General features: G+C 49.3%; 1 protein-coding gene across 1 annotated transcript in view; it reads left to right on the forward strand.

Moving 5' to 3' along the window:
* The first annotated feature begins 5,088 nt into the window (after positions 1-5,088).
* The window catches only part of PACSIN2 (protein kinase C and casein kinase substrate in neurons 2), a 156,964-nt gene continuing 139,885 nt past the window's right edge, over positions 5,089-22,167 (forward strand). Inside the window, exon 1 of the mRNA XM_033233716.1 lies at positions 5,089-5,238. The gene's annotated coding sequence lies outside the window, so the exon portion shown is untranslated. The remainder of the gene's footprint in view (positions 5,239-22,167) is intronic.

A 22,167-nucleotide genomic window follows, 5' to 3' on the forward strand; every position in this document is an offset into this window, starting at 1 on the left:
TTTGTCTAGGAGCAGGCTCCGGCCAGGCATGGCGGGAGTGGAACATTGTACTTGCTGGTACAATTTTACGTGAGCAGACATGTGCAGGCCAGAATGGAACAAAACAAAACAAAGCCAGGAAGATTGGGGTAACTGCCTCCTAATCAATGACACATTTACAAGGAATTCAGATCTTTACACATACTGGGCAGGGGAGCAAGTCATTCGGAGGTATTTCCAGAAACGTGTTCCTCCAGCCGCTATAGTTAACACTCTAATATGGCCAAAATATTAACAATTGGTGCACAGCACGTGTTCTTAAGTTTGTTTTCCATTTATTTATTTATTTATTTATTTATTGAGACAGGGTCTTGCTCTGTCGCCCCAGCTGGAGTGTAGTGTGATCTCAGCTCACTGCAGCCTCAACCTCCTGGGCTCAAGTGATCCTCCTACCTCAGCCTCCTGAGTACCTGGGACTACAGGCATGCACCACCACATCTGTCTAATTTTTTTTTTGAGACTAGAGGTCTCATGATGCTGCCCGGGCTGGTCTCCAACTCTTGAACTCAAGTGATGCTCCCGCCTTGGCCTCCCAAAGTACTGGAATTTCAGGTGTGAGCCACCACGCCCAGGCTTTTCTTTCAGACACAATTAAAAAAAAAAGAGTGAATATACCCTGCAACACTTTCACAAAATTAGGGGCCCTTGAACACACTGAACAATGACCTGTGCCAGGCCCCATCCTGAATATTGCAGAGTGAACTCACAAATCCTCGCAGATCCCCTAAGCTAACAATCACTAGGTTTTGTGATTATCCCCATTTTACAGTAGGGAAAACCGAGGGCTGGAGTAGTGAAGTCATTTGCCAGGACTGCAGACCTCCTTGCCGCTCGACTGCCTTACTGCCTCGTTTCCCTGGCTTCTCCTTGCGCCTGCAATGCTCCAGCCAAGTGGAACCCTCCTCTCTTCCTGGACAGGAGGATTTATTGCCTCCTGATCTTTGCTCTCTGTAATCTTCCACTCATCTTGGCTCAGGTAAACAGTACTGTCTTCAATACCACTGCACCCTCTTCTGTTCTAAACTCTATGTCCTTGCCGAATCTTTCCAGGAACATCAGCAGGACCCAGGTCCACCCCAAGCCACCTTCCCTGCCTGGCACGTTCTAAATATTGGAATTACTGAGTGAGTGAATGTCTGTAACAGATTTTAATTTTTTTTTCTTGAAACACATGTATCACTGTACAATCCATAAATCACTGTACTTATCACACTGAAATATACATATCTCTGTATTTTCAGCAGTACAACCATATCTGGTGTTTTAAATTTTTTGAGAATATTATATTCTCTGTACAAGTATGTTTTAGCCCAGACTGTTTATCCAGGCTGCTTAGTGGGGAATGGTTAATAAAGGACTAAACTAAAGCCGGTCAGTCTCAGTCCCAGGCACTCTGTGGCAATGGTCACATTTTGAGGGAACGAAGGGGCAGCTGACAAGGCATGGCCACACGTCCGCCGTTCAGACATAGCATTCACAGTCGTGTGCCCGGAACAGCTCTCCACGCTTTGACTCTTTACCACAACCCCGTCGCTCTTCCTAATCCCCATGTCACAGAGGGGACACAGAGGTACAGAGAGCTGCAGTGACTGGCTCAAGGCCCCTTGGCTAAAAAGGGGTGGAGGCAGGATTGGGCTCCAGGCCTGTTCCAGTATGACTGAAGGAGGAGGCTGGATGGAATGTTGTGAAATGTTTGTGGGGAACAATGTTGGGGTGCTCACATCTGGCAACGGGGAGCTATCTTTGGAAAAATACCGATAAGCTGCCAGGACAGAAGGTATAAGGCCCAAAGAGTTCAGGTAAAGATGTCAAGCTGCTGGGTGCAAGACAAGGAAAGGAATGTCGTGTTTGTCTTGAGAAGGAGGAGGAGAGAAAAGAAGAAGGGGAGAATGAAGAAAATCAAAGGCATGTGAAGTGGCCAGAGTGTGGCATGGTTCACGTGACCAGGTGGTGACTCCTGGAGCCAGGTGGCCAAAAAGGCTCATGAGGCATCCTGTCTTGTTGCTGGGCATTGTCAGGTTTGATGCCTCTCTCCAGCTTCCAGTCTCCAGGAACCCCTGCTAGACTCAGCAGTGCTTGGAGTGCAGGGGGATTTGTGCAACTGGATAAGGGGATGATGGTGAGGCCAGTGAGCATGCAGTGTGTGGAAAAGCAGGAGGCCTGATGACAGACACTTGTTCAGAAACCCTGGGAGAGACTGCATACAGTGGCTCATGCCTGTAATCCCAGCACTTTTGGGGGATGACGCAGGAGGACTGCTTGAGTCCAGCAGTTGAAGACCAGCCCAGGCAACATGGCGAGAGTCTGTCTCTACAAAAATTAAAAAAATAATTAGCTGGGCATGGTGGTGCACACCAGTGGTTGCCACTACTTGGGAGGCTGAGGCAGGAGGATGGCTTTAGTCTAGGAGGTCAAGGCTGCAGTGAGCCCATGATTGTGCCACTGCATTCCAGCTTGTCTCAAATCAAAACAAAAACCCCCAAAAAACTGGGAAGAGGCTCTGTGTTTTCTTTTTCTTTCTTTCTTTTTTTTTTTTGAGACGGAGTCTCGCTCTGTCGCCCAGGCTGGAGTGCAGTGGCACGATCTCCGCTCACTGCAAGCTCCGCTGCCTCCCGGGTTCCCGCCATTCTCCTGCCTCAGCCTCCCGAGTACCTGGGACTACAGGCGCCTGCCACCATGCCTGGCTAATTGTTTTGTATTTTTACTAGAGGCGGGGTTTCACTGTGTTAGCCAGGATGGTCTCGATCTCGTGACTTCGTGATCCACCCGCCTCGGCCTCCCAAAGTGCTGGGATTACAGGTGTGAGCCACCGCACCCGGCCGAGGCTCTGTATTTTCATAGGGCATGCAATTGCGATGTAAGCTGAATTTACCCAGATATGAAGGTGCTGAGAGCTAATGGCTGAGTTCTTTTTTTTTTTTTTTTTTTTTGAGACGGAGTCTCGCTCTGTCGCCCGGGCTGGAGTGCAGTGGCCGGATCTCAGCTCACTGCAAGCTCCGCCTCCCGGGTTCCCGCCATTCTCCTGCCTCAGCCTCCCGAGTAGCTGGGACTACAGGCGCCCGCCGCTTCGCCCGGCTATTTTGTATTTTTTAGTAGAGACGGGGTTTCACCATGTTAGCCAGGATGGTCTTGATCTCCTGACCTCGTGATCCGCCCGTCTCGGCCTCCCAAAGTGCTGGGATTACAGGCTTGAGCCACCGCGCCCGGCCGATGGCTGAGTTCTATACAAATGGTCCAGAGGTATCGTGGGTGACAAAGAGGTCCCTGTTGGCTCAGTCCTGGAGAATGAGGAGAGACTTCTTGGCAGTGGCTTGTCCTGGCACTGCATGTTGGTTCTTTTTTATTTTTTTGAGATGGAGTCTCGCATTGTGGCCAGGGCTGGAGTGCAGTGGCGTGATCTTGGCTCACTGCAACCTCCACCTCCCGGGTTCAAGTGATTCTCCTGCCTCAGCCTCCCGAGTAGCTGGGATTACAGGCGCCTGCCACCACACCCAGGTAATTTTTTGTATTTTTGGTAGAGATGGGCTTTCACTATGTTGGCCAGGCTGGTGTCAAACTCCTGACCTCGTGATCCGCCCACCTCGGCCTCCCAAAGTGCTGGGATTCCAGGCGTGAGCCACCGCGCCCGGCCAGTTCTTTTATTTCTGTCTCAGTTATTGTCATAAGGACAATGCCACAGAGCAGTCTAGAAAGTAAACAATCACTAGATTTTTTTTGTGGACTCATTTCTCGTCCCTATCTATATGTAGCAGCAATTCTACAGTTTCTACCATTTTGTATCTAGTTTTTCCTTTTACTATTATTTTCTTTTATTTTACTTTTTTTTTTTACATTTTTTTTTATTATACTTTAAGTTCTAGGGTACATGTGCATAACGTGCAGGTTTGTTACATATGTATACTTATGCCATGTTGGTGTGCTGCACCTTTTTTTTTTTTTTTCCTTTTTTTTTTTAATTATACTTTAAGTTCTAGGGTACATGTGCATAACGTGCAGGTTTGTTACATATGTATACTTATGCCATGTTGGTGTGCTGCACCTATTTTACTTTTTAGAGAACTGGGTCTTGCTATGCGGCCCAGGTTGGCCTCAAACTCCTAGGCTGAAGCGATCCTCCTGCCTCGGCATCCCAAGTAGCTGGGATTCCAGGTGCATATCACCATGCCTGGCTGTATCTGGCTTTTTCTTTTAACATTTTAGTTTAAGCATTTTCCCATATTGCTACACAGTCATCATTATTATTCTCAAGGGTTGGGCTGACATGGGTTTCTAATCCTGTCTCTGCCATTTACTTTCTTTACTCCACATCACCCCCAGCAAGTTACCTGGCTAATCCCTCACCTGGGGGTCCTCTCACCATCTTCTCCGCCTGGATGACATGAAGCAGTGCTTGGACAGCGCTTAGGACAGTGCTCAGGACGTGCTCTCCATTTTCCTTCAGGAGTATCTCCCTCTGTAGAACGGGGCTAATACCCTATCATGCAAGGTGATTGTGAGAATTGGAAAGAATGCGTGTACTTTGCCTGGTGCCTTGTCATCCAAATGTATTTTATTAGAGAGAGCAGCAACATCCGCCCTCCCACCCCCCTTTTAAGCGGGTCCACGTGGAATGACGCTTATGGCGCAAGTCGGAGGAGCTCCTAATGACATTAGCTTCTCTGAGTCCCTTGGGAGAGGAAACTTTCTGAAAGACTGTAGGATTACCTTCCCTGAACTTCCGGTCAGGTGCAGTGCTGCCCTGCCGCGCCCTCCACCCCTGGGTGCCGATGAAACCGCAAAACTCCGGCCCTGGGAAGCCAGTCCCAGGAACCACCGCCGGCAGACTGCTTTGGGAGCGTAACCTGCGCCACCCTCGCAGTCCATTAAATAGGCACCCCTTTGATTGACAGGAGAAGTCACCAATGCGCGTCCTGGGGCGTTCCCTCGTGCTCACGGGGGTTGAGCCGCCTCTCTACTCAGTTGGCCCAATCGGGGGCGCCGGGGAGGCTGTGGGGCGGGGCTCGGTGTCCGGCAGCCAATGGACAGAGCCCAGAGGGAGAGGCGAGGGCGGTGCGGTCGCGGCTGGCGGCAGAAGCGGTCGCGGGGGGTCTGGGCAGGGCTGGGCAGCGCTGCCGGAGCAACAGCGGGAGAGGGAGCCGGGACGGAGCCGGGGCTGGAGACGCCGTCGCAGCCTGAACAGAGTGTGCGGCGGATTGGGAGGTGAGTGGCCTCCGAGGTGAGGGGTCGCCGCGACGGTTGGGGCGCCGCGGGCGGGACGCGGGGGCGCTGGTCGGCGGCCGGGCCCGCGTCCTTTTAGGGCCGCCGCGCCGAGCTCCGCGCCCTGAGGGAAGCGGGTCGGGCCGCGCGGAACTTCCTGTCTCCGTGGGAGGGGGCGAGTGCTCGGGGCCCAGGGGGCGCCCGGAGAAGACATCTTGGGGAGGGCGAGTGGGGTCGGCTCCGGGAAGGGGCGGGGGCCCGTGGGGGCGGCGCTGTGGGAGCGGGGCAGTTTTCCGGGGTCCGGGGCCTGCCGGAGAGAGAAGTGCAGGAGCAGGCCGTCGGGGGTTAAGGGCTGCTAATGGAGTGGGGGAGGTGTAGACAGCTGCAGAAGGCGCTAGGGCGACTTTTGGAGGGACGCGATTTGGGAGGAAGCTGGGAATCCGAGGCGTGCAGAGGTTAGGCGAGGCTGCCGGAGCAGCGCTGGAGGGGAGGCGTGGCTGGGACGCTCCGGTGAGAGGGCAGGGCTTGGTCCTGGGGTGGCCTTGGGGCCGACGCAGGACACACGCGGATGCGCTGATTTGGGGCGCTTTGATGAGCGGCCTCCATTTCCTTCCTTCCCACCCTCCCTGTCCCGGCTCTGTGTGTGTGTGTGTGTGTGTGTGTGTGTGTGTGTCTGGGGAGGGCGGGGGGAGCAAAGCCCTTACCGCAGCACGTCCTAGAGCTGGGGCCAAGCAGGAGAGGCTGGGGAGGTTTGCCCTTGTGACCCTCGTCGGAGTTTCCCCAGACTCACTGAATCAGAAATCCGAACTCCCTTACTCCTCTAGGGCTTTCAAGCCTGACCAGGCATCCTGAGAGGTCCGCGATTGGAGAGGTAGTGATTGCTGCTGCTGTTGAATTTCATTGATTCAGTGGATTTCGGCTCCATCAGAGAAAGTCGATTTTCTCTTTAGAAGGAGTTGGTTGGTCAGAGGAGCAAGCTGTGCTATTGCCTTGGGGCCCACACGGCTGCAACTTTGAGGTTTAACAGGACTTGGGGATGCCACTCTCAGCTTGGGTGGCTGAGGGAAGGTGGCCTTTGACTGGGTACGTGCACGATTCCTGGATCCTGTCTTCTCGTTTTACCCCTGCCTGTCCCGTGTTTTTGTGGTTAAGGGAGTAGGCTGCTTAGAGTCTCCAGGGCTGTTTATTGTTTACCAAATACTGCCTTGCTGTCTTGATGAAAAGCAAGAGACCAGCTCAAAGAGTTTGAACCTCAGCTGCAGATGGTGAGCTCACACCTTCTTCCTTCCCTCCTTTTCGGTGCCTCCCTCTGCAGTTATTCCCATGTGCTGAAGTTCTGCTTTAACCCTCCTGGGATTGCCAGGTTGGAGCCCAGGGCAAGGGAGCTGACCAGGTGGGCAGTGTTGAATGCCAGCCCTCCTGTTCTTGCCCAAGATGTTGTCGTTCCACTTGATTCATGAGCCGGCCTGCATGCAGCCTCTTCATAGAGACATTGAAACTGTGCCAGTGCAACTTGGATCTCTCTTGATTCACCTGGAAAACTTTCACTTGTGTGGACCTAAACTTAATTCTAGAGTTTGGCAGCCTCCTTGGTGAGGTTATGTTGGTTGAGATATGAGGCCACTACATCAAAAACATTTCTAGCCGTGCCTGGTGGCTCAAGCCTGTAATCCCAGCACTTTGGGAGGCCGAGACGGGCGGATCACGAGGTCAGGAGATCGAGACCATCCTGGCTAACACGGTGAAACCCCGTCTCTACTAAAAAATACAAAAAACTAGCCAGGCGAGGTGGCGGGCGCCTGTAGTCCCAGCTACTTGGGAGGCTGAGGCAGGAGAATGGCATAAACCCGGGAGGCGGAGCTTGCAGTGAGCTAAGATCTGACCACTGCACTCCAGCCCGGGCGACAGAGCGAGACTCCGTCTCAAAAAAAAAAAAAAAGCATTTCTGTGGTATGTGGTGTGTTTTTCTTTTGACAATAGTCTTAAAGCTTTAAAGAAAGTGGCCATTAGGCTGATGATATTTATTACTTGGGAAAGTAACATAACAGAGAAGTAGACGGGTGATTAGGTCTGCACTCTTTATCCACTTTTTGGGAGAATAACAACAACTCGTTTGAATGGAAATGGTATCCTTAGCTCGTGTTACTTTGGGACTTGGAACTTTATTACTTTTAATCTCAAATGTATATGAAGTTGTGATGTGATATTTAAATAATCTAGGCTGGGTGGGGTGGCTCACGCCTGGGATCCCAGCACTTTGGAAGGCCGAGGCAGGCAGATCACCTGAGGTCAGAACTTAGAGACCAGCCTGGCCAACCTGGTGAAACCCCGTCTCTACTAAAGATACAAAAATTGGCCGGGCACGGTGGCTCAAGCCTGTAATCCCAGCACTTTGGGAGGCCGAGACGGGCGGATCACGAGGTCAGGAGATCGAGACCATCCTGGCGAACACGGTGAAACCCCGTCTCTACTAAAAAAATACAAAAATCTAGCCGGGCGAGGTGGCGGGCGCCTGTAGTCCCAGCTACTCGGGAGGCTGAGGCAGGAGAATGGCGTAAACCCGGGAGGCGGAGCTTGCAGTGAGCTGAGATCCGGCCACTGCACTCCAGCCCGGGCGACAGAGCGAGACTCCGTCTCAAAAAAAAAAGATACAAAAATTAAGGCTGGGCGTGGTGCCTCACGCCTGTAATCCCAGCACTTTGGGAGGCCGAGGTGGGCGGATCACCTGAGGTCAGGAGTTCGAGACCAGACTGACCAACATGGAGAAACCCCGTGTCTACTAAAAATACAGAATTAGCCGGGCGTGGTGGTGCTCACACCTGTAATCCCAGCTACTCGGGAGGCTGAGGAAGGAGAATTGCTTGAAACCAGGAGGCGGAGGTTGCGGTGAGCCGAGATCGGGCTGTTGCACTCCAGCCTAGGCAACAAGAGCAAAACTCTGTCTCAAAAAAAAAAAAAAATTAATCTGGCGTGGTGGTGCACATGTGTAATCTTAGCTACTTGGGAGGCTGTGGCATGATAATTGCTTGAACCCGGAAGATGGAAGTTGCAGTAAGCCGAGATCACACCACTGCACTCTAGCCTGGGTGACAGAGACTCTGTCTAAAAATAAATAATCTAAAAGTATGCATATATTAAAAAAATAATAATATCTGGGTTTCCAACATAGCATTCCGCAGGGAGATCACATTGACTTTTCCCTAATCCTGGGTACCCATCCACATCTCTGATGGCCAGGCATTTCTGGAGTGGGAGCAGAAGGGCATTTGTCCTTGCTTTTTTTTTTTTCTTTTTTTTGAGACAGAGTCTCCACCTTCCAGGTTCAAACGATTCCTCTGCCTCAGCCTCCTCAGTAGCTGGGATTACACGTGCCTGCCACCTTGCCTGGCTAGTTTTCGTATTTTTAATAGAGACGGGGTTTCACCATGTTGGCCAGGCTGATCTGGAACTCCTGACCTCAAGTGATCTGCCCACCTTGGCCTAACACAAATGTCCTTGCCTTTTGTTTCTTTATACCTTGAAAGTCCGTGCTGTGTTAAGGGCGCCATGCTCTGGCTTCCTGATTCTAAAGGGGTTATCAGTGGATGATTCCAGATGTTGTGGAATGTCAACCAGATCGAAAGGTTTATTTAATAATAGTGATGGCACCTTATGTTTAGAGTTTGCAGTGCCATTTACCAGATGCTCTCTGACCACCTTCATCTGAACCTCCCAGCTGACTCAGGCCTGCTTTATCTGCCATCAAATTATAATGGCAGCTTTGTGGAGGTCACCCTGCAGATTATGCGATTAATGACCACATTCATGTGAACGATAGTGCTGGCTTAGTTTTTTTCCAGTTAGGTTGTTTGGAATGGTAGTTGCATACCTGAGGGCAGTGCAGCAATGCGTTAGTTACGAAGTCAGTTTGCATTCCACAGGTAGAGTCTTTCCTTATGGCCAGGGCACTGATCCCTCATATACCAGAAAGTATCATTCGTCTTTGCCCCAGATAGACTCCAGATGCGTCCCAGTGGTGGTTCTTGGGTTAGTTTTGTAGGAATTTCTGCAGAATTTTGGTATTCAGATGAGTATGCTCTGTCTGTGGACTAGAGACAGGCTTCAAAGAATTCTCAAATTATTCTGCACAATGCATCATTTTTTGGTATCTCTGCAGTTCCAAGGGTAACTACTTGAGGGACAGTGGCCACCAAAGAGCACAAGTTTTGACATTTTGATGAAAAACACACATAAAACAATTAAAAACCATCTTTCCTTAAGTTACCTATTGAGGCCGGGCACGGTGGCTCAAGCCTGTAATCCCAGCACTTTGGGAGGCCGAGACGGGCGGATCACGAGGTCAGGAGATCGAGACCATCCTGACTAACACGGTGAAACCCCGTCTCTACTAAAAAAATACAAAAAAAACTAGCCGGGCGAGGTGGTGGGCGCCTGTAGTCCCAGCTACTCGGGAGGCTGAGGCAGGAGAATGGCGTGAACCCGGGAGGCGGAGCTTGCAGTGAGCTGAGATCCGGCCACTGCACTCCAGCCTGGGTGACAGAGCGAGACTCCGTCTCAAAAAAAAAAAAAAAAAAAAAAAAAAAAGTTACCTATTGAATTGTGTTTATTCTCATAATTGCATGTTCATCTGTTTGCTTAATAAAACTTAAAGCATCATAGAGTCTTTCTTGTTTCCTAGAATAAGGTCTTTTTTCTTTTCTTTTCTTTTCTTTTTTTTTTTGAGATGGAGACTTGCTTTGTCACCCAGGCTAGAGTGCAGTGGCGTGATCTCGGCTCGCTGCAAGCTCCACCTCCTGGGTTCACGCCATTCTTCTGCCTCAGCCTCCCAGGTAGCTGGAACTACAGGCGCCCACCACCATGCCTGGCTAATTTCTGGTATTTTTAGTAGAGACGGGGTTTCACCATGTTAGCCAAGATGGTCTCGATCTCCTGACCTTTGTAATCCACCTGCCTCAGCCTCCCAAAGTGCTGGGATTACAGGCGTGAGCCACCGTGTCTGGCTGGTCTTTTTAATTTTCAATTAAAAAAATAAAAAATAATATATATATATGTGTGTGTGTGTGTGTGTGTGTATTTTAAAATAGAGATGGGATTTTTGCCATCTTTGCCAGGCTGGTCTCAAACCCCTGGCCTCAAGTGATCCTCCCATCTCGGGTTCCCAGAGTGCTAGGATTACAGGTGTGAGCTACCACACCCGGCCTATTTTCAATCCTTAAAAAATCATTTGCATGTTTCTTGACTTCAGGCACTGAACTAGATAGAGATGAGAATATAGAAATAATAAAATGGGGCTGGGCGCAGTTCTCATGCCTGTAATCCCAGCACCGTGGGAGGCTGAGGCGGGAGGATCACTTGAGGTCAGGAGTTCGAGACCAGCTTGGCTAATATGGTGAAACCCCGTCTCTGCTAAAAATACAAAAATAGTCGGGCATGGTAGCGGGCGCCTATAATCCCAGCTACTCGGGAGGCTGAGGCAGGAGAGTCACTAGAACTCAGGAGGCAGAGGCTGCAGTGAGCCGAGACTGCGCCACTGCACTCCAGCCTGGGAGGCAGAGCAAGACTTTGTCTCAAAAAAAAAGAAAAAGAAAAAAGAAATAATAAAATGATGTTTCAGTTATCAAATATCTCTCAAGAAGCCTTAAAAACGATACATAAGGCTAGAGATTTTGCTGTACCTTTGGAAAGTGCGTGTGTGGTGGTTTATAGAATGTATTCTGTGGCCAGATAAAATTTATATGATTATTTTTCCTCCCAAGAATGTGGGATAACAGAGGGGGAGGAGCATGGATGGAGACTGGGAGCCTTGGGCTCTTGTCCAGCCTTTTCCTGACCAACCCTGAGGTCTGGGACAATCCACACAGAACTCCGGGTCTCAGTTCTCACATTTGTAAATGGAAGAACTTAGAGGACTTTCACCTTTTGCAAATCTGATAGCAACTGTGACCCCTTCCCACGAAGGGGGGACAGCTTCATAGGCCTGAACCCAGGTTAAGAACTGAATCATTCCATCGCTAAGCTCCCTCTCACCTGTGATATTCTGTAATCCTCTTTTCCGGGTCATCTTTGAACTAATAATAATGCTGACTTGGATTTGTAGAAGGTGCACTTCCGCCTCTCATTCTTTGGTGCTCAAAACATTTCGGAGTGGTATGGGTGGCAATATTCCTTCCTGTGATGAAGAAAGTGGGCCAGGCTTGGGCAGCACGTTGATGGAGCACACAGCCAGAGGCCGTCCTGGGACCAGAACTGGGGCTCCTGGTTGCCATCCTGGGGCTTTTCCATTAGGCTTTGCTTCCTTGGTGGTTGTCATTATGAGTTATATTTGGCAGTTCAAATATCCCAGAATGTGTCAGTCACAGAGGAAACTATTTGTTCATCTGCCGAAAGGACTGTTTTTCTCTCTGAGTTTGGATCACTAAACACCTTTCTGTATGTGAAAAGGCTACTCATTTGTTTTTGTTGTTTTTTCTTGCCACATTTTTCATAGGGACAGTTTGTAGGGCTTGAGTGTTTTGAGCAGACTTATTTAATGCTTATTGATGAAAGAGTACATTAAAATGACTACTTCTCAGTTGCTTAGCACTTGAGATAGTTGTGAAATAAATGTTAAGTAAAAATTCCAAATGTCTGACTTGTCCTATCCAAATATGTCCTCACAGATGAGATGCTTTCTGCAGTCTAGGAGGCTCCTCCCTGGGCCCAGAGCCGCTGGGTGGGTTTGAAAGTTGGGTGTGGATTGTGCCAGTGGCCAGGACTTTCCAACAGTGGCTTCTTGTGGCCTTCTGGCTAGACTCCTAACATTTTATGGACTAATTTTTTCGGTTTATTGAAAGAGTACACATTCTCAGCTGTATAAAGAGCTCATATATATAAAAGAACACTGAACTTAGGCCGGGCGTGGTGACTCACGCCTGTAATTCCAGCACTTTGGGAAGCCACGGTGGGCGGATCACAAGGTCAGGAGTTTGAGACCAGCCTGGCCAATATGGTGAAACCCCATCTCTACTAAAAATACAAAAACTAGCTGGTTGTGGGGGTGGGCGCCTGTAGTCCCAGCTGCTGGGGAGGCTGAGGCAGGAGAATGACTTGAATCCAGGAGGCGGAGGTTGCAGTGAGCCGAGATTGTGCTGCTGCACTCCAGCCTGGGCGACAGAGCGAGACTCCGTCTCAAAAAAAAAAAAGACCACTGAACTTTAGAGCTTCACAGGTGTTAGGTGGCTTATTTCTGATGAAAATAATCATAATAAAGATGTTTTTATTTTTATTTTTTAAAATAATACTTCTGGTCTATTTCTGAAAGATGTTTTGAATACTCAGACGTGGGAGCTGATAGTACTGCACACAGTGGGCATCACTCGGTGTGGAGTGTGTGTGGAGAATCCCCCTGTCTTCCTGTTAGGTCACGTGTGATGTGACTATTGATAGAGTTGCAGTCAGCTGGGGCACTCCATTAAGCTGCCCATGGAAGTACCTGCTTTTTATTTTCATTTCACTCCCTGGACTGAGAGTGTTTGGAGGATATCTCAGTGGCTCCTGTGGAGGGAGCATCTGTGGGTGGAAGGCAGCGGGCGGGGTGGGTCAGAGGGAGTGGTCCTGGCCACTGCGTGTCTGGTGCCCCTGGCTCTGCCTGCAGCTCTGGAATCTTGAGGTAAAGATGGTGGCTGCTCTGTAAAGGCAGCTCAGTATAGGCAGCAGGCCTGGAAACTATCTCTATTCATTGTGGCAGTACCAGATAGGAGTGTGTACAAAGTACTGCATGACAGGAGGGCGGGTCTCACTGTCCTCAGGACACTGCAGAGAGCTGAGCTTCAGGGAGGTGACTTGGGAGGTATTGTGCCAGAGCCACAGGTGCTGTCCAGGTGGAGCCAATGGGAAGGACCATTCTGGGCAGAGCTGCAGAGCTCTGAAGAGCAAGCAGTGGCTGAGAGAGAGGGCTCACACCTGTAATACCAACACTTTGGGAAGCTGGGGTGGGTGGATCACTTGAGGCCAGGAGTTGGAGACCAGCCTGGCCAACATAGAAAACCCTGTCTCTACTAAAAGTACAAAAATTAGCTGGGTGTGGTGGTTTGTGACTGTGATCCCAGGTACTTGGGAGGCTGAGGCGGGAGAATTGCTTGAACCTGGGAAGCAGAGATTGCAGTGAGCCAAGATAGTGCCATTGCATTCCAGCCTGGGCGACAGGCGAGACTGTCTCAAAAAAAAAAAAAAAAGAACAAGGGGTGTGTGTGAGAGGGTGGGGGCAGAGAAGGCTTCAGGTTGTGACCTGCCTTATATTCTCCTGGAGGACAGTTCACTGGGGAGCAGTTTCTGGGTATATAAAATACCGGGATGAAGATCTTCAGAGAAGCAAGATGTCAGTTGAGAAGTCCAGGGATGCAGATGGGCCAGGGGTAATTCAGGTTACTCAATTTCACAAAGGTCACCTCTGTCCCTGGGAGTCTCAAGGATTGCCATCTGTGTTCCTAGGAAGCAGTGGCTCCACTCCAATGAGAGGGGCTTTTCGAGTGGGAATGGCCTCAGCCTTGACTCACTCTCTTAAACTGCATTTATGTGTTTGGTTGGGAATGCAGTAACTGTGTGGGTTCTGCTTCTCTTTTTTTTTTTTCTTAAATTTTGAGGCGGAATTTTGCTCGTTGCCCAGGCTGGAGTACAGTGGTGCGATCTCGGCTCACTGCAACCTCCACCTCCCGGGTTCCAGCGATTCTCCTGCCTCAGCCTCCCAAGTAGCTGGGATTATAGGCATGCACCGTCATGCCCAGCTAATTTTTGTATTTTTTGCAGAGATGGGCTTTTACCATGTTGGCCAGGCTGGTCTCAAACTCGTGACCTCAAATGGCCCGCCTGCCTTAGCCTCCCAAAGTGCTGGGATTTCAGGCATGAGCCACCGTGCCTGGCTGTTTCTCTTTCCGTATGGTTTATGCTTACAGATCCTTGAGGTTAGTATGTCACTTTCACTGTTAGTTCCTGCAGAAGAAAGGTAATTTTGCGATAAGGTATTGGAGGTTAGGAACATGGTTTTGGAGTCATACAGCCCTTGGGTGTGGGTTCGAGCTCCATCACTAGGTGACTGTGTGGCTTTTGGCCAAATGCTTCAGTGTCTCCAAAACTTGAGTGTCGTAGTCAGTCGGGGCTGCTGTAATAAAGATGCGGTGGCTTGTCAACAGCAGACATTTCTTCCTTATGGTTCAACAGGCTGCAAGGCTGAGATCAGAGTACAGCACGGTTGGGTTCTGAGGAGGGTCCTTTTTCATGTTGCGGATTGCTGACTTCTTATAGCCTCACATGGCAGAAAGAAGGCGAGGGAGCTCTGGGTACTTTTTATAAAGGCACGAGTGGCCGGGTGCAGTGGCTCATGCCTGTAATCCCAACACTTTTGGAGGCTGAGGCAGGAGAATCACTTGATGCCAGGAGTTCATGGCCAGCCTAGGTAACATAGTGAGACCCCATCTCAACAAAAACTAGAAAAAAAAAGTTGTAAGAACACGAATCCCATTCATGAGGGCCCTGCCTAATTAGCTTCCAAAGGCCCTACTTCCTAATGCCATCAAACTGAGGGGCAGAATTTCAACATACGAATTTTGGGAGGATCCATACATGCAGTCCTTTGCGCCAGGATACTGAGCGCCTTGCCTCATAGGATTTTGGTGGGGCAGCATGAGGTGATGGACCCCAGGAGCCCAGCATGTGTACCTGGTCACTGCTCCTGCAGTCACTCTGTCTCTCTACTTAAGTGAATTTGCCAGCAAACTATACCTTTAAAGTGCCCCAAGTGATTTTATCCAGTTCTATTTAAAAATCCTTCCAAAACTTTTTGGACCTTTCCTTGGTGACTCGGGATCACGGGTGTGTGCGTGGATTATTGGTGTGGGTGAAGCCTCCTGCCCTGCATGGACTCCCCTCATATCCTGGCACTTACAGGGCCTGTCTTCTTCTCACCACCTTTTGTAAGCTACTGTTGGCACCTGGCCCGTGTGTTGGGGTGAGGGCCTGGTGATGGTCATATCCTCCCTGGGTTTTGAGGGCAGCCCTGCCATGCAGAGGCCTTGCTCTCTTCTGGGTTGGTGATTCTCTGCCTGAGTTTAATGGGATGGTTCTAGAAAGCCTGACCCTGGGATCAAGGGATGTTGCTTGACTACACTACACGTAGTGACTCAGGACTGGAAGGGAGTACTGGTGATGATAGCTTATCCCTAAGTGATGAGAAATAGGACTTAGAAAGCAGATGATAAAGCTGTGAGCACTGCTCACCTATGTGGAATTGTGTGAAGGTAACGTGCAGCAGTGATAGTTCAGGTTTTAGAATTATGGGAAGTTTCTCCTTGTTTTCCAAACTGTACCATTGCCCTTTTACTTTTAGATTAATGTTTAAGTAATAACTTTGTAATTAAAAAAAGTATAAATAAAAAGAACTTGGTTGTCTAGGAATTTGCATTTTACCAATAAGCTTTCCATAGCTCTCATTTTGTTTTCAGAACAGCCTTGTTTTGGTTCCCTATTCATTGTTCAGAGGAGAAAGAGAGGTAGAGCTGAAGGGGTCAGTGGTTTTGCCTGAGGCCACCAGCCAAGACCCCATATGGGCCTCTGACCCCAAGCCCAGAGCTTCCAGGGAGGCCTGTGACGGGGCCTCTGCCTGGACCTGCAGGGTGGTCTTTAGATAGGATCAACTGTGGCTAGTATTTTGAAGTTTAAATGAAATCTTTTATTGTAAAGTGATACCCAAACCGTGCTTTGTGAACATTTTCATATTTTAAACTGCATTTGTCTTTCATTATATTAAATTATGTTGTCGCCAACTGAGCGTGCCAAGATCGTGAATTGTGGTCTTCAGAGGAACCACAGAGCAGGCAGTGCGCCCCGTACAGACCTCCAAGCCTGCTATTAGTGGGTTCTGTAGCTGTCTGATTGGCTAGAACTGGCTGCCTGCTTGCCACTTAGCTCGCACGTGGTGATGCTTTAATTAAGCAATTGCGACCTTTACTCCTGCAAATGTGTCATCAGATAAGGAGTCTGGGCATGTGCCACCAAGGAGGATATGCGTGGGGGGTGTAGAGTCAGTGGTGAGGGGCTGTCTGCACAGGCCCCCGTGTTCTTAAGTTTTCTGAGGGACCATTCAAGAAGCTTTACATTCCTGCCCATTTAATTCTTGCAACAAGATGGTGTTCTCTCCACTTGGTGCATCATTAAACCTAAACTCAGAGAGATTAAGTGGCCTTCAGAGGGTCACCACCATCAGAGCTGGTGCTCTGCCTACTGAAGCCCACACTCATTTCACCTCTGTCTGGCTGGAATAAGTAAGCTGTGAATCGCTCTCAGATGTGAACATCTTTAAAAGATAATAAGTCTTTCTCCTCCACCTCTGAGAAACATAGACGTGAGGCAGATTATGTGTGTCTTTTGCTTAAAATGGGACTTATGTCTGTAACTAACTTGGTTAAGATAATCTGAAAGTTTACAGCCATTTACACAGCAGGGAGATAAGGGCAGGAAAGGGAGAGCTGCTGGTGTGCGGTCAAGGCCGCGGGTGACTCGCTGGTGCACCCACACCATGATGCATCCCATGTGGGACAGGAGGAAGATTCCAGAGGCCCTGGCTTAGGAGTGCCTCGCCATTGGCAGATGCATTCTAAAAGGCATCTTATGCTGTTAAAGAGCAGATAGACAAGGGAGAAGAAATTGCGTTTCTTCAGAGCGCGGCACCTTATAAAATTGTGAAAGGTCTTCACATTTTGTCAACATTGTGATATCACATAAGAGCATTTACTCAGGTATATTAGAGCAGATATTTGTGGTGTTTTTTTTTTTTTTTTTTGAGTCAGAGTCTCACTCTGTCGCCCAGGCTGGAGTGCAGTGGCACGATCTTGGCTCACTGCAAGCTCCGCCTCTCAGGGTCATGCCATTCTCCTGCCTCAGCCTCCCGAGTAGCTGGGACTACGGGTGCCCGCCACCACGCCAGACAAATTTTTTATATTTTTAGTAGAGACGGGGTTTCACCGTGTTAGCCAGGATGGTCTCCATCTCCTGACCTCGTGATCTGCCTGCCTTGGCCTCCCAAAGTGCTGGGATTACAAGTGTGAGCCACCGTGCCTGGCCGATATTTGTCTTTATGCTTGGGATAATCATCACTTTTGTGTCGAATGACTTCTTTTTTGCTTTCTTTAAATCTTTTAAAAATTGAAGGTTCAACATAGAAAACAATGTTCTAAATAAGAAACTCTCTTTGTAGTTTACCTTCCACACACGAAGTGGTTTTTATGTATCTTGATCAAGTGACCTATTCCCTGCTGACTTTGTACGAAGCTTCAGAAGAGGCAAGAGAGGTACATTGTCACTGTCCTTCCTCAAGGCAACGCTTTGAGGTTGTTAGTTTGAATGTGAGGAAGCTGTAGGTAGTGAGATCGGGTGCCTAGTTGAATGCCTTCCAGTTTGTAGATGGGAGAGATCTGAAGCTTGAACTGACCTCACTGTTTTCTTTTCAATAACTGACATTGCTATGATTGTATTATTCAGATTCACTTAAATATTTTCTTAAGTATTTTCTATGTTTTACCATCATCTTCAAAAAGATGATTAATGGTTATATTATCCTGTTGATATAATGAGATTGAAACATTCCCTAGTGCTGGACATTTTAGGTTATTTCCACTTTTTTGCTAATGTAGATGAATTTGCAGTTTATAGTTTCATCCATGTATTAAAGGGTATGAACACATTAAGAGTGTTTTTGAAAGCCTGTCTTGCTGCTTGTAAGTTTATTTTTCTGATTTTTTGGGTGAAAAAGTGGAGATTCTTTCTCTCTACAGCACTTGCCTTGGCCTTTAGAACTTCCAAGTATTTGTGAGATAAGAAAGTTCTGTGAGGGTTTCTTAAATGAGTCACATTTCCTTCCTAAGTTTCTGGATATCATTTTAGTTGAATTGGTTGCTTTACTTTGATGAGCAAGGAACGATGTTTTAGAAAATCCTTACTACTTGATTATTAATCCCTGGAGCTAACGTTCCACATTCCCAAGGTGGTGCGTGCTTATGGTCGCCTTCCTCCATCAGTGCAGCCAGCGTAGTAGGTATCTCACAGACCTTCTCTAGCTTTCTTTTCCTCACTTAGGGGATGCAGATTGGAAAGACTGCAGGGTTCTTCTGCCAGGTAGCCTTGGGGGTCTTGTGGGCCTTTGGAGTTGTCTCTAGCTTCTAGATGCTGCTCTCATGGGTGTTCCTGGCTCTGTTCATCTCCAGAGACAAGCATCTCAGAGGCAACATGGGAAGTTTATAGCACTGGTGCTTATTCGCCTCGTTTGCTTGTTTGTTTTTCTATTCTGGTCTTCTGTGGAACTTGTTACCATGTCCCCTCCCCATGAACTGATTTTCCTACCCTCCACTATCCCTTAGGTATTCACTTTCAGACTGAGCAGTGTCCTGTTTTCCTGGTGGCTCATTTGCCAGGATCTGCAAAGGACAAGGTGCTTCGCAGGGACAGAGAGGGGCTCCAGGTGGGGAGTAGTGGCCGGGCCAGCCGACCTCAGTGCTAACCCCTGGGTCCCCTCCCTTGAATTCCTGCGATGCCTCCACCATGTCCACCCTCTCCCCCCAGGGGCTGTTTCCCTTTTAGTTCTCTTGCCTTACTGTGGGCAAAAGCTTGCTCTTCTTGGTTCCTCTTATCCCAGCTAAGAAAAGCTGATGTTCATAACAGAATGAAGAGACTTGACTACACAGGAAGGTAGAAATAAGAGGAAACAGTCAGAAACAGCACAGGCATACAAGTGTCTTGCTTCCCAAGCACAGACAGGTTTTTGTGCCCACACTCCAGGGCTCGTCTGACTGCACTGGCTCTGCCAGGCGCTGCCCAGCTTCCTGCTTCCCCTCCCAGCCCTTCTGCTTCTGTCAGTAAAACAAAATTTTAGAGTAATGCTTTGCTTGATGCTTCGGGGGCTGTATTTCTGTCACAAGTGTGGAAATTGTACTTTGCCCTGGTTTCTGCAGATGCCTAAACATGTCTAGGTTGCCGTTGCCTTGACAACTGGCTGAACTGTTGGTTGTGTGTGTGGTGAAGGTTCTGGTAGGGGCTGGATGGAAGCCCCAGGTCGTCCTTAGAGTTTTTCAGCCAAGCTGGTGGTTATTCCCAGGCCCAGAGCCATATGCTCTTAGCTCCTCTTTGTCGTTTGGAGCTTCCCATTTTATTTCCCTGAGAAATCCCTGCTCAGCTGCCCTAGACTTGGGTGGGTGGTGTGGCATGGCATGGCATGGCATGCACTGATAGGGCTGATTTATTTCGAGACTGGATTATTGGTAACACAAGATGCAATTCCTTAGCAGCCTTTGGCCTAAGCTTTATTCGAGGTCGGGCGGGGCGCAAGGGCTGCTCGTGCTCTCCCTTCAAGTTCCTTCTGCTTCTTAGGCCTGGGGCTGCTTGTTGGGGCTCAGAGCTGGGCCTTGCCTGAGAGTCCTGCAAAAGCAGGGCCTTCCAGTGTGCCAGAGGGGTACTCCTGACCACCTGTAAGTCATGGGAAGAAAGTTAATGTGATTGGATCACTGCGGTGCCACATAGTATGTCTCTTTTTATGAAGACTGAGTGAAAGGGTTGGTATAATCAATTCCAGTCTTATCCTTTGTTATTTTCTTTAATGCTTCTTGTATTTCCTTTTCTTTTCTTTTTTTTTTTTTTTTTTGAGACGGAGTCTCGCTCTGTCTCCCAGGCTGGAGTGCAGTGGCCGGATCTCAGCTCACTGCAAGCTCCGCCTCCCGGGTTCACGCCATTCTCCTGCCTCAGCCTCCTGAGTAGCTGGGACTACAGGCGCCCGCCTCCTCGCCCTGCTAATTTTTTTGTATTTTTAGTAGAGACGGAGTTTCACCGTGTTAGCCAGGATGGTCTCCATCTCCTGACCTCGCGATCCGCCCGCCTCGGCCTCCCAAAGTGCTGGGATGACAGGCTTGGCCTCCTTTTCGATGTATTTCTTTTCTTCTTAGTCTTGCAAATGTGAGTCTGAAGTTGCTGATGTGGGAGTTGGGGCTGCCTCATCACCTCCCCTTACAGCTCAGACAAGTCACCTTCCTTGAAGTTTTTTGGGTGTACGCTCATTTCCAGAATTGCTATTTTTGACCCATGCTTTTCTCTCTGCTGCCTCTACTGGGAACTTGCAGGTTCCCGAAATTTAGAAAGAGTTTAACATAACATGAGCTCTTACTAGTAAATAAAGAGGTGAGTAGCGAGAGAAACCTCCTCCAATCCTCCGAACTCTCTGAAAGCGTCAGGTTAGCAGTTTGTTTGGTAGAGGTGGAGATACTCAGTCCACTGGGAACTCATGGGGGGTACCAGGTGGGAGAGGGGAGTTCTCTCCTTGGGGTAGAGTTGGCAAATTACCAGCCCCCACAAAGGCTGCAAAGCCTTGTTCCCCACTCCCTGTGCATCCTGCTGTCCAAGATGTCTGGCTTTTGGGGCCCTGACCTGGAACCTGGGTTGCTTTTCCGCATAGGAGGGCCTCTGTCTGGAGCAGAGGTACAGGGACAAGCCTCTGCTGTGTTTTGGTCTTGAACCAGCCCAGTCCAATGGGGCTACAAATGCCTGCGGTGAGCTGTTACTAGTAAGGAGCTCCGCAGCCAGGTTGCCTGGGCTTGAATCCCAGCTCTGAGATTGGTTGTGATACTTACGTCACCTTTGAAATGGGGATCATGGTAGGATTGTTGTGCAGATGGGATGCATGAACGTGTGCCCTGCACTTGGGTTGGCATTGCCCTTAGAGAGCTCCACTGTAGCACAGCCATTGGTGCCTCTGAGCCTGCCAACCATCTTGCCTTGGGACTCTTTGATTCCCACTTTACAGTTGAGGAAATAGGCTCAGAGAATCTTAATATATCTTCAGATCTGGGTCTACCTCAGGGTTCTCTCTTCAAAGCACTGGGGTCCCCCACAGTGGCCCTGGCTGTCCCCCACATTGGCCCTGGCTCCCCAGCAAATTAGGGAGTGACTGCCAGGGGACTGCTCCATCAGTGCTGTGCCCACCAGGCATAGTTTGTAGACAGAATTTTTTTTTTTTTTTTTTGAGACGGAGTTTCACTCTTGTTGCCCAGGCTGGAGTGCAATGGCATGATCTTGTCTCACCGCAACCTCTGCCTCCTAGATTCAAGCGTTTCTCTTCCCTCAGCCTCCCAAGTAGCTGGCATTACAGACATGTACCACCACGCTGGGCTAATTTTGTATTTTTAGTAGAGACAGGGTTTCTCCATCTTGGTCAGGCTGGTCTTGAACTCACGACCTCAGGTGATCTGCCCACCTCAGCCACCCAAAGTGCTGGGATTACAGGTGTGAGCCACTGTGCCTGGTCTGTAGATAGATTTTTTTAATGCCTCCATACACACACATACACACACACATAAAGCATTTATATGTTACTGAAATGGGAGAGTTCCCTGGACCCCTTCGAAGTACTTCGGACAGGGATGTAGCTGGTTTGCTCAAACCCCTCACGTGAGGGGGAGCATGCAGGTGAGCAAGTGCAGGAGCCAAGGCGAGCACTTTTGGGCTCCAGTGTCACAGCAGTGTCTAGGGTTGTTACAGTGCTCATTTAGCCCTCCTGTCCAGGGATGGCTTAAGTGTTAAACGGCTTAAGAGTCAGTGTGACAGCCTTTTTGGGTTCAGCATCCTGAATTGTCTGGCGTCCAGGAAGAATCAGGTCACTTGGACTTGAAGGATGGTGAATGCGGGATTTTATTGAGTGATGGAGGTGGCTCTCAGCAGTATGGGGAGCTGGAGATGGGATGGAGTGGGAAAGTGACCTTTTCCTGGGGTTTGGCCATTCTGCAGCCGCTCTCCTCTCCAGCTGCCCCCAGCTGAACTCCTCTCGACTACCTCACTTCTCTCCTCTGCTACTCTTCTGCTCCTGGGGTCTGGGATTTGGGGTTTGTATGGGCACAGGATGACAGGGGGGCATGGTGGGCCGAA

This window comes from Trachypithecus francoisi, unplaced genomic scaffold (assembly GCF_009764315.1).
Source record: "Trachypithecus francoisi isolate TF-2019V2 unplaced genomic scaffold, Tfra_2.0 Lachesis_group14, whole genome shotgun sequence".
In the NCBI taxonomy this organism is placed as follows: Eukaryota; Metazoa; Chordata; class Mammalia; order Primates; family Cercopithecidae; genus Trachypithecus; species Trachypithecus francoisi.